This window comes from Malania oleifera, chromosome 11, assembly GCF_029873635.1.
Source record: "Malania oleifera isolate guangnan ecotype guangnan chromosome 11, ASM2987363v1, whole genome shotgun sequence".
Classification (NCBI taxonomy): Eukaryota; Viridiplantae; Streptophyta; class Magnoliopsida; order Santalales; family Ximeniaceae; genus Malania; species Malania oleifera.
In genome coordinates, this window is record NC_080427.1 from 82,421,807 (window position 1) to 82,434,833 (window position 13,027).

A 13,027-nucleotide genomic window follows, 5' to 3' on the forward strand; every position below is an offset into this window, starting at 1 on the left:
GGAATGAAGCAATATGGACAAATGTGGTACAATTTTCTAAGTGAACATTTGTTGAAAATTGGAAATGAAAATAATCTTATCTATCCTTGTGTTGTTTTCAAGAAGATAAATTCTGTATTTGCTATAGTCGCAGTTTATGTTGATGACATAAACATAGTAGGAACTTCAGAAGAGATCTCAACGACTGCTGACTACTTAATAAATGAATTTGAAATGAAGGATCTTGGGAAGACAAAATTTTGTCTTGGTTTTCAAGTTGAACATTTAACAAGTGGAATTCTTATTCATCAATCATCTTATGTAGAAAAAATCTTGAAACAATTTTATATGGATAAATCTTATCCATTAAGCTCCCTAATGGTTGCTCGTTCACTTCGTGTGAAAAAGATCTTTTTCGTCCTCGAGAAGATGATGAAGAAATCCTTGGTCCTGAAATACCCTATCTTAGTGCAATTGGAGCACTCTTGTATCTTGCAAATTGCGCTAGACCAGATATAGCTTTTGTGGTAGATTTGCTAGTAAGGTTTAGTCCTACACCAACTCAGAGACATTGGAATTGAGTAAAACATGTTCTTCGTTACCTTCACGACACATCCGATATGGGTTTGTTTGACCTAAAAGGAGTAAATTTTGTGCTGTAAGGATATGCTGATGTTAGATATCTTTATGATCCTTATAAAACTCGATCATAAACAGGCTATATTTTTACATGTGGTGACACTGCTATCTCATGGCGACTTATAAAGCAAACAATCACTACTACCTCTTCAAACCATTTATAAATGTTGGCAATTCACAAAGTAAGTCGTGAATGTGTATGATTAAGAACTAAAATCCAACACATTAAAGGGATAAGTGGATTATCACTGAAAAATGACAAGCCAACCATATTGTACGAGGACAATGTAGCATGTATTGCACAAATCAAAGGTGGGAACATAAAAGGTGATATAACTAAATATATTTCACCAAATTTCTTTTACACTCATGAACTTTTGAAGAAAGGAGACGTTGACATTTGCAAAATTCGTTCAAGTGACAACTTAGCAGATCTATTCACAAAAGCATTGCTGACTTCAATTTTCAAAAAACATGTACATAACATTGGATTGTGACAACTTAAGGACATTTCTTAATTGATTGTATTTTTTAGGGGAAGTATGAATACTGTACTTTTTTTTCCTTCATTAAGGTCTTGTCCCACATGGTTTTCCTTAGTGAAGGTTTTAACGAGGCATATTCATAGTGTATAGTCATCTAAGGGGAAGTGTTGTAAAACATGTACATTGTACATGTGGATGACTGTCTTGAGAATAAGTTATAACTTTTGGTATGCCCACATAATGGTTCATTATGTAATTGACATTTGGGATGTCAATATAATCTTTGCCTATATAAGGATATGTGTTTACAACCAAAATGGATATAAAAAAGATAATTAACAACATCTAGTTCCTGAAGAACTAGACATCTGAATTTCTATGGCTCCAAATTTGTTTACTTTAATTTTTCTATAATTCTTTCTTTATTTCATTTACAACATCTTTATCTACCACCTTTCCTTTGTTTTTGTTTTATTTTATTGATTTGTGGAGTTTGATCTATTTCATAATCAAACTGAGACTCCATAACATTATATATAATCTCAAGTACATAATTTAATTATTTGATATCATAGAAATTTTATTTTTTCATATTTCATATTATTCAATTACTAATGATTTATAGGGTCAATTTAAAATAAGAATTTATTAAAAAGAAAAGAAAAGAAAGAAACCAATTTTTTTATTATTTGATAGAATGAAAATTTTATTCATATATCAGAAAACATAGTTTAATGCACTAATCTCTTGCGTGTGTGGGGTCTAAGTAAGGGGCAGACCATGATTATCTATTCTATAGTATGCATCCTTACCTTATGTTTATGTAAGAACTTGTTTTTATGCCTATATCAAATAATAATAAAATGAAATCTTGTTTAAATATGATTTAAATTTTTTGTAAAGAAAAGATTAATTACTTGTAAAATATTTTTTTGTTAATTTATTGCAAACTATGTCTTTGCTTTTACTATGTTCAATAACCAAACTTGAGAAGGAAGATTGCTTCGTATCTTTTCTATTGTTTCTTTTACTCAATGTTTTCAAGTTTCGAATGGGACTATACAATATGGTATTTACATTTAGCAACTCCAATTAAGTGAGAACATAGAAAAAAATCTTACCATGCATGATTGTCATGTGACAAACACCTAATATTATATGAAGAGTCATGTAATACTAGTGGTAGAATAAAATTTTAACTAGTTAGTTGAATTAAAATAATAAAATAAAAAAGAGAAACTCAGTTTACCATAGGAACATATTCACAAGTTTGAAAACAAAGTATGCAATCAGAAATAAGCAAGCATGAGGAAAATTAAGAGTTAAGCAATAAACAATAAAGTAACACAAGTTATCTAGTCACATCTTTGTAAGTAATGTTTGTTCAGCGATGGAGACAAATAGGCGAAACATATCTACAATTATCAGTGATGAATTATATAATTATAATGAATATCTACTATCCCTTAAAGAGTATTGTAAATCTAACAATTACACGAGGAATCATACATAACGTTACTTTGAAAAAAAAAATCTTAACTTCGTAGTTACATGATGGTTTCGAATCCAATAAGTAGAAGCAAAATGTCAAGGGTGTTTATGCCATCCTTCAAAATTCTTTGGATAAAAATTATGTGGAAGTTTCAAAATCATACAAATATCAACCATTTAATTGGAATGATTGAGAATTTAATGTATAGTGGTCAAAATATGTGAATTGACCTAAGATGAAATATCATATATTGCCTAGAGATGAATAATTGCTTAATTGTCGAGACATGGAGAATCAAGGAAGTAGCTCATAAGGCATCAAGCTAGCTGCACAACATCACTCACTCAATTAAGATGCTTATATTAGCTTTAGCCTAACAAGGTGAGTTGTGTACTTAGAATATTACACATCCTTCAGTATCTAGTTGCAAACCAAATTCCACACCATCAAAGGACAAAGTAGCCGAAGTAAGAGTTAGTCAATAATATCTTGGGAGCAACATTCAAATGTACACAATACCAAAAAATAAATATAAAAAAAAACCTTATATATGGGGATGACCATAATTGTCCCCAAAAAGTGAGAAAAGTCATCCCCAAAACTATAGGGGGCAAGAAAAAAATCGTCCCAATTGTCGCCCCGAAAATAGCCTCCATTGTTGTCCCCAATTCCTGCGTCCCCAAAAGTATAGGGGAGGACTATGTCAAAATCATCCCTAATTTAATTTTGGTGACGAAATCCATCCACTATTCCTATCTTGGATAAGGATAAACCATCCCCTTGAGGCTCTTTGAAAAAAAGTTGTCCCTAATAGTTAATTTTTTTTATGGGACGACTTATAACTCGTATTGAATACTTTTGGAGTTGTGCGAGACAAGTTGACAACAAATTTTTTAGAGATGCTTCATCCCCAATATTTTTACAAGCTAAGGGGACAAACCATCCCTAATTCAATTTAATTATTTTCAATTTAAATGAAATTGGGAATGCCAAGAAGAGTTTTTAGTACAATGTGTGTCCTCTATTATTCCCCTTAGGATTAAAAATGATCCTAATTACATTTATATGAAAACAATGATTTTAATTCCTTGAAAGGCAGCAATATTTTTACTCAATAATGAATTGAGAAAATTCAACAAATCTTAGTTACACTTAACTCTCAAGTCATCCAACATCTATGTCCCAAAATATCAAAAACATAGATCCATGTTCCAAATTGTGAACAAAAATAACTATATTTGCAAAATAGTTACAAAAAATAGTAAATACAAAAAAAAAAACATTCGATTAGTGTTATATCCATTTCAATTTGTACCCATCAGAAGAAAAAAAATTAATTAATGAAAAATTTGGCAGAGTTTGTAATAAAAATTTAACATTCCCAAATAATTGAACCTACTCAAAATTAAAATAATAAATCATAGGACTAATTCAAACAAAATTGAAGACATGTCCGTGATTATAGGAAACAAAAGATAGAAAGCACATGACATTTTACTCAAATTCAAAGCAAAAAATTGATTTGAAATTATATAAAATCCAGTATAATTAAATACAAACTCTATGCACAATTTTATTCAAATTCATGTATTTCCAATCCATCATTTGAATTCTAGCTTATTCAAAGTAACATAACATCAACTTACACATACTCTATAATGCTCACAAAACAAAGGAGATGCGTTTGTAAGTAACTGCTAAGGATTTTGTTGAAACTATCTCCAAGGATCCCGAAACTGATCACAACAGTAACTTAAACTCAAATAATGAAGATATCTCAACAACCTCTTAAATTCAAATAATGAAGTTGTCAACAATATTTTGTATTTAAATATTCTGCTGTAATCTAGTGTATCTAGTCACAATCTCTTGTAACAAACTCCTCTATTTACATTCTATGTATAGCAATGTAAACTCCTACAATATGTGAGGAGATAATATACCAATATTTGTGTATTCAAACTTGCTATCAGAGCCACCAAGACTTACGTCTCTCTTATGTTCCAATGGATAGCCTTGTATCCTCACCACCATCTTCTACTGAAACCCACCCAAAGCCATCCCCAAATTCCACCTCTGTTCCTATTACTCGCCTCACCAATATTCATCATCTGCTCACCATCAAATTAACTAATGAAAATTTCCTCCTCTAGTGTGCTCTAGTCACTCCCTATCTATGTGGTCAACATGTCTATGGCTTTGTTGATGGCACCAATCTCATCTCCCTTCCACCATACCTAATCCAACAACTACCTCAGCATCCACTACCACCATTCCAAATCCAACATTCCAGTTATAGAGCCAGTAAGACCAGATCATTCTCAGTACCCTCATATCTTCCATATCCGAAAATATTCTCTTCCATGTCATCGACTGCACCACTTCCCATGATCTCTGGTTCTCTCTTGAAAGAATGTTTATCTCTTAATCTCAAGCTTGTATCACTCGCACTCATTATCAACCTGCCACCATGAAGAAAGGATCCTCTACCATATCCGAGTACTTTCAAAAAATGAAAGTTCTCATTGATACTCTTGTTGCTATCAGATAGCCTTTAAATAATTATGAAACTGTATCCTATTTTCTTGCAGGTTTAGGAACCAAATGTGGTCCCTTTTTCATGTCTGTGACAACTCGTGTGGATCCTCAACCTCTTGATGAATTGTATGGACATCTTCCAGCTCATGAACAACACATTAAGCAACATCAAATTCCCACAAATCTTGCCATGTCCTTTGCCAATATGGCCCCTCATAATCATCCAAATCAAGGCAAGAATTAGCGGCCCATCCATAACAACTCTGGTGACCAACATAACTATGGTGGTCGTGGTCAACGTGGTCACGGTAGGGGTCGTCATTCCCCATCATTGGGTATATTTTCCAATGGTCACTGCCCCACATGCCAGGTCTGCAATAAGATGGGTCACATTGCTCTTAACTGTCTTTATAGGTTTGATCAAGCTATTCAACAAGCCCCATCTCAATCCCATCAAGCATATTATACTTCTCAACCAAATGCACCTGATGAGAATTGGTACCCCGATACCGGTGCAACCCATCATTTGACTAGTGATCTCCCCAATCTCAACCTGTCTGTAGACCCTTACAATGGCCCTGATCAAATGCATGTTAGTGATGGCTCAGGTTTTTCTATTGATCACATCGGCTCCTCTCTTTTTTGCACTTATGCTCAATCCTTTGTTTTAAAACATCTCCTTCATGCTCCTTAAATTACAAAAAATCTTCTTTCATTCAATAAATTTGCTCGTGATAATTCCGTATTTTTTGATTTTCATGTGTCTCACTTTGTAATCAAGGATTGTGGCACAAAGAAAATAATCCTTCAAGAGTGTCTTAAGAATGGTCTCTATTAGCTTGCTTCCAGTCCAATAAAAAAAACACTTATCGGTGAACGCACAACAAATGTCAACTGTCATTGTTGTTTGGGGCATCCAACTTTTCAAACTATTTGGCATGTTATCTCCAAGTTTTAGCTTCTGGTCTCTTCCAATAAAATTGTTGCTCCATGCTCTGTGTGTTTGCAAGCTAAAAGCCATCAGTTGCAATTTTCTTCTTCTACGCATGTCTCTTCATCTCCTTTCGAGTTAATATTTAGGGATGTGTGGGGTCCATCACCAATTGTTTCACATCTTGGCAATAAATATTATGTTTCTTTTATTGATGCATTTTCAAGATTTACTTGGCTATGTCTGATTCAATGCAAATCCGATGTTTATCCCATATTTCTAAAATTTCAAGCACTTGTTGAAAGACAATTTGTTGACCTTATAGGTCATACTCGGTTTTGATTATGACAAATACTCAGGTATTTGATGCCTATCAAGATTGTGTGCAGGTTCATATTAGCTAGATCACTTGATGGCATATGAAACTTAAAGAATAAAGACCTAGAAGATTTATTTTTGTTGTAATTTATATTTTGATTTATTCGGGTCTGTAATTGTAATATAGGAAAAGGTATGTAATAATTACTGCATATCATGCATGTATTAACAATAAGCTCAAAAGACCTTAGAAAGACCTTAGGTCCTTGCACTTACACGTAAGATAGTCCCCAATATCACATATATTATTAGGGGAATTAATTGAAGTAAAACAGGACTTAGAGGGTTAAATTGGTAAGGCATTGGGCAACTGAACTATGGTGTTCAAAACACCTCGGGTGACCGAATTATTAACCAGACATCGAGTTGACTTGGTTTTGGGTGACCAAACCAAAAGGACTTTACCGTCCTCGGTCAACCAAACGTATATTCTAACTTTTCCACCAACTCGACAGCCTGAACTTTCACGTTCAAAACTACCTCGTTCTATCGAATACATGAGTTCGGTCAACCAAACTCAAGACCAGGTGATCGAAGTTCGAACAAAATGGAAATCGCCTTCGGTCAGCAAACCGAACCCACATTCAAGCACCTGAACTTCAAAAATTAACTTTTTCTATTGTGTTGGTTTGGGCGACCGTACCATGGGTCAGGTGCCCTTAACTCTCGAATTGTTTTAATTTTTACCATGGTTATTTTAAGTTAAACAGGCTTAATTTTCTTAAATGCTTTTAAAACAAATTTAATAATACCCTACTTATCCCTAACGATTATAATTTTAACCTAGTTTATATATAGGGGTTCATTTTTTCTAATTAGTAAAAAATTAGCAAATTGATTAGCAAAAAACTCTATGAAAATTTCCAAATCCCATTCTCTCATACAAAGTCCATACACTCATATACTCCCATTCCTTTGAGAAATCTAGCGTTGTGAGTGTTTTATTCATTGTTCTATATTGTTAGAAACCCTCATTTGTGTATTGCTTACTTGATTTTCGAATCGAGGGTTTAACTTGATTTTTCCCCCGATTTTATATAATAAATCTTTGGTTGGAAAAATTTTTATAGCTAAGTGGGTCTCTACATTATTATTGCAAGACTCTTTGGGCTTGTATATTTGTGTGGAAAAATATTTTTACAAGCTCGGACTTGATTATCTCTTTGGGCTTTGATATTGAGAAAAAAAAAATTTGAGATATTCTAAATTTGTGTTGGTTCAAATCTTTGAAACCCTAAATTGTTATTGATATTTTATCTTTACATAGTTTCAAAGATAAGCTTGATTGATACACTCTTGTGCTTTATTTGAGATAATCATTATTCTGAGTGTTGATTACACACATACATCATTGAGCTTATTGTTCTTACATTATTGGTGTGTTCTGATTATTACTGGTGCAAATCTATTTGATTAAGAAGCATTATATTTGTATGCATCTTGTATTGAAATACTGTTGTATTCCAAGCCTGGCCCGAGGTGGCATTAATCTAACTTGGAAAGATTGGTTGTGAAGGTTGAGGTCATCCCTTTGCTAATTGACCTTGTTGTATTTAGGTGCCGCTCCACTCATTAAGTGAGCCCATAGAGTAATCCTTGTGCTGGTGAGCCAAGGCAGGGACGTAGGCAGTTTGTCAAACCTCGATAACATTTCTGATGTTGTCTCTCTTTACTGCTTTCCTTTGCATGCTTAATTAGATTACTTGTGCAATTTAATTTCCGCCAAATATATATTGATTTATTTTATCCACACTAGATTGACCATAGGTTTGTGTAATACTACTGTTAGTGGTTTGGCCTAGGGGATTAATTTTTTAAAATACCAATTCACCCCCTACTTGGGATTACATTAAAGCAAACATTTGGTATCAAAGCCTAGTAGCTTAAACTTAATAGTTATTGTGCAAAAGATTTAGATGGCCCATAACACTGTAACCCCTTTCTCTGAGGGACCCTCTTCCACATTACCTCCAGCTTTGAATGGTGTCAATTACACCTTTTGGAAATAAAGGATGCATATTTATCTTTAGAATATTGACTGGAAAGTGTGGAGAGTTGTCTCTAAAGGAAACTATGTTCCTATGAAAACTGAAGGTCAGACTAAAGTTTCAAAGACAGAAGATGAATATACTGATGAGGCTATGAATGGTGTTAGTTTAGATGCTACTTCCATGAATAACCTGTACTGTGGTCTTGGTGTTAATGAATTTAATAGAGTTATGGGGTGTTCTTTTGCTAAAGAAATATGGGATAAGTTAAAGGTCACCTAAAAGGGTACTAGAGATGTAAAAGATAGTAGGACGGATATGTTGACCACTGAGTATGAAACATTTAGGATGAACACTGGTGAGTCCATGCAGAGCATGTACACTAGATTCATACACATTATTAATTCACTGCGTGGATTAGGTAAAACCTATCCTATGTATGAGATGATTAGGAAAGTCCTTAGGGGTTTGCCTCCTGTTTAGGAAGCAAAGGCTACGACCATATTTGAGGGTAGAGACCTTATGGCTATGTCACTAGATGAACTGATAGGTTCACTTATCACCTATGAGTTAGCCATTAATAAAAGACTAAATGAGCATAATAGGATAAGAAAAGTAACTACCTTAAAAATGTCTACTAACACATCTAGTGAGTGCAGTGAACCTAAATCTGGAGATGACATGGCTATGCTTACTAGAAAATTCAGCAGGTTCTTCAAGAAGAACAGTAGGCCATACAGAAAGTTTAGGGACTCAATATTTGAGAAGGGAGAATCTACTAAAAGAAAAGAAAAATTGAATGCTCCCACGTGCTACAATTGCAACAAGGTCAGGCATGTCAAACTTGATTGCTCGTTGTTGAAAAAGTAGTCTAAGAAAAGGAAGAAAGCCATGAAATGTGACACCCCAATTTTCCATGCCATTTTTTTCCATTCAATAATAAATAAATCATTACACATCGGCCATGTCAATAAATCTAATACCATTCCCATACAACCCGACCCGAAGAGGGTACTGGGTAAACAGTTAGACATACAACCCTAACAGCAGAAGTCATAATGTTTACATTCCACAGCAAATACACATACCAAAGTACTATCCCCACAAGGTCAATATTCATATCTCAATACATCCCCAAAAATAAACAAAATATACTAGGGAAATTACACCTCCCTAGTTCTTACACTCACCCTCTATATCAGGGTACCAGCTTCCCACTATCTCATAGCTCTCTCACCTGATCTATTTTGGTTTCCTAAAATATTTAGATATTTGGGTGAGACACATCTCAGTAAGACGAAATAAATTATTTATAGTGTGTGGCATTATAAGTTTCATTATATCATAATATACCCTTTTATATCATCATATCATATAAGAAAATAATTTGATATATGCTCATAATCATACAGATATAAAACACAAGTTTTCATAAGCTTTTAATACCATTTTCAAAACCATTTACATAAAACCCATGTTTACTAGCAAAGTTCCTTAGAATAGGGAAGATTACACGCCCATACATGCAGCTTCCCTTTACTCTGATATCATTTGTAACCTTGCCCGATTAACTCGGGTTCGGCTACAACTAATACTTATCAGGGCACTCACCTTATTTAGTAAGCCTTCAGATGGAGAGTATTACTTCTCCTCAATTATTTATATTATAAAACACACACTCTTCCATTTCTCATATTCATTTCACATTCTAACTCATTAAATATCTACGTATACATAAATCCACATATATATACTTTACATAATACAACAGATCACATAAGTAGGAACTTCATAACACAATTTCCATACTAAACATACCTCCCCAATGAGATCAGTAGGAACTTCACATACACAATTTCCATACTGAGCATACCTCCCCAATGACATCAGTAGGAACTTCAAACACACAATTTCCATACTGAGCATACCTCCCCAACGACATCACTAAGAAAGGTTGAGCATACCTCCCCAACAACATCAGTAAGAAAGGAATACCACCTACCCGCAATCATTATGCAGTATTGGCATTTCATCAATCACATTTTAATGAGCCCATTGCAGCTTTCGAACTTTACAAGGTTCACATTCCCTATAATTTACAATCAGTATTCTCAATTCAATCATCATATTTCAATTTCCATATTACAGTATTCACGTTACATTATTCACCTTTCTTTGTTCACATTTCAGTATTCACATTTCAGTAGTCACATTACGATATTCACATTTCGATATTTTCATCTCAATATTCACAATTAGCCTCACATCAATACATTTTAATTCATCCCAATAAAAATATTCTCATCATTTTTTGTGCACATTTCATCATCTCATAATAGTATATATCATGTTTCACGTATTTCAACATTTCTCAATAAAACATATCTTCCTTTCATAATCATTTTCCCATAAACATATCAATATTTCACATATCAGTATTTCTCAGAAAATGCTCATTAATATTGATCACTTTTCATCACCTATTATATTTCAAAAACCAAAACACCACAATTCAATATAAATCATGTCACACAACTTTATCTGATATTCATATCATAATAATTTTATACAAAATATAATATACCCATTTTCATGTACTAACTAAATCAGTAGTTCTCAAAATAACTATAATAATTTATCCCCCTTACTTGGTTTCCTGAACTACACCTACAGGTATCCCAAAATTATACCCACGGCGCTCGCCCGAACCCTAAATTCACTAACCCTAGTTCAATTAATTTATCCTCAAATAAAATATTATTTTAATTTTCCTAGGTTCATAAATTCCAAATAAACAAATAAACTCCCAGAATTAACTAATTAGCTTAATTCCCTAAATCCCATTCTCGCTTTGGAGTGGTGCCTAGGACTCCCAAATTGAAAATTCGCTTCGACCAAAATGACGATGATCAAGACTAGGACCCTATGGTGGTACCCGACCATCAATTTAGTTGAATATTTAAGGAAAATTTTAGGAAAGAAAGGGAGTATACCTTATCCTAGTAGATATGCCTACATCACTCTTACGACAAATCCACTTCCGGTAAAAAAGTCGGTGGCGGAGAATGGAGCCTAGTGGTATTTTCCAATTTTCGATCGATGCTCGTTAGGCCGATAAAATTAAGGAGAGAGGGGACAAGGAGTGAGAGAGACGTGTGACGAAGAGAGAGAGGCGAGTGGGCGCAGGAATTTCACCTAGATGGGTCTTTTCTCAAGATTCAACTTGAATCCTTCTTGATTCTTTAGGAAGGATTGGTTATATATATATATATATTATTATATTATTATATTATATTATTTAATTCATAATAATTATTTAATAATTTAATTTTAATTAATTAATTATTATTATTTATTTATTTTTTTTACATTTTTAAGTATATCATTTTCTAGGGTGTTACATTCACCCCTCCTTATAAAAATTTTGTCCTCGAAATTTCTTGAATACAACCCCCCCAAAAAAATCATCCATAAAATTATAATGAATTGATCCACGTATGGTTGAATAACTAGATTCATTATATCTATGAAAATGTAAGGTGCATTGGTAACCCCAATTGGTAACACCTGAAACCTATAGCGATCTTACTGTGTACTAAATTCTTTCTTTGGGGTGTGTAATTTCCAATTCTTAATTAGTGATAATTTAATTGCAAATTAATCTTCAAAAATTTTTGGATTTACTAATTAATCTAATAATCCACCAATCCCTCGAAGTTGATGCCAATTCCTACTGTAATGTGATTCAACTTCCAATGATTAATGCATAACCTCAAGATCCCATTATATGTCTTAGTGAATAACACAGGTGCAATCTATAATAATATGCTAGGTCGAACAAATTTCTTGTTGAGAAAATCTTCTAGTTGCACCCTAGCTATCTTAGTTTAGTTAATGTAATTCCATATGAAGCAGTCGACATAGGCTCCGTTCCTAGCACCAAACCAATATTAAATTCAATCTCCTCTTGGAGATAGCCCCAATAAATCATCCAAGAAAAATATCTAAAAATTCATCACCTAAGGGTAAAGAAGTTTGGAATTCGTTAACTCATATATTTCTTTCATTGATGTTATAACCCCACAGAGATGCACCCAAATTCTGTCCTTTCACAAGCGTTCAAGATGTCAAATATGAGAGCTTGTTAGTTAGAAAGAAAACCCTTACTCCATTTGGATATATGAATACAATTTTCTTTTTAAAAACAAACAACTAGTTATATGATCAATAGATAACCACCAACGGTTAGCCTCATCTTTAAACAGAGAACTTGCAATAATGGCTTATACTCATCAAGGACCATACCTGCTAGGACATCTCAGACCAGGATGTGTAATCATTTGTCCATCGGATCAATTGTATAAAATGCACTTCAAAACTCTCACCATAACTTTGTAATTAGTTTGAGTAAAAATTATATGAGCTTCTAAACATTCCCTAGAATTCTAATCATCCAATTCCTCTTCAATGCCAAACTTATGCATAGGCTTACACTTTTAAATTAAGGTAAGGTATCATTTTCCTACCAAATGGGTTCCTAGATTTTTCTTGCTTCCAATAGTTTCAAGATTCCACTTCTAGCCTATGTTGGCAAACA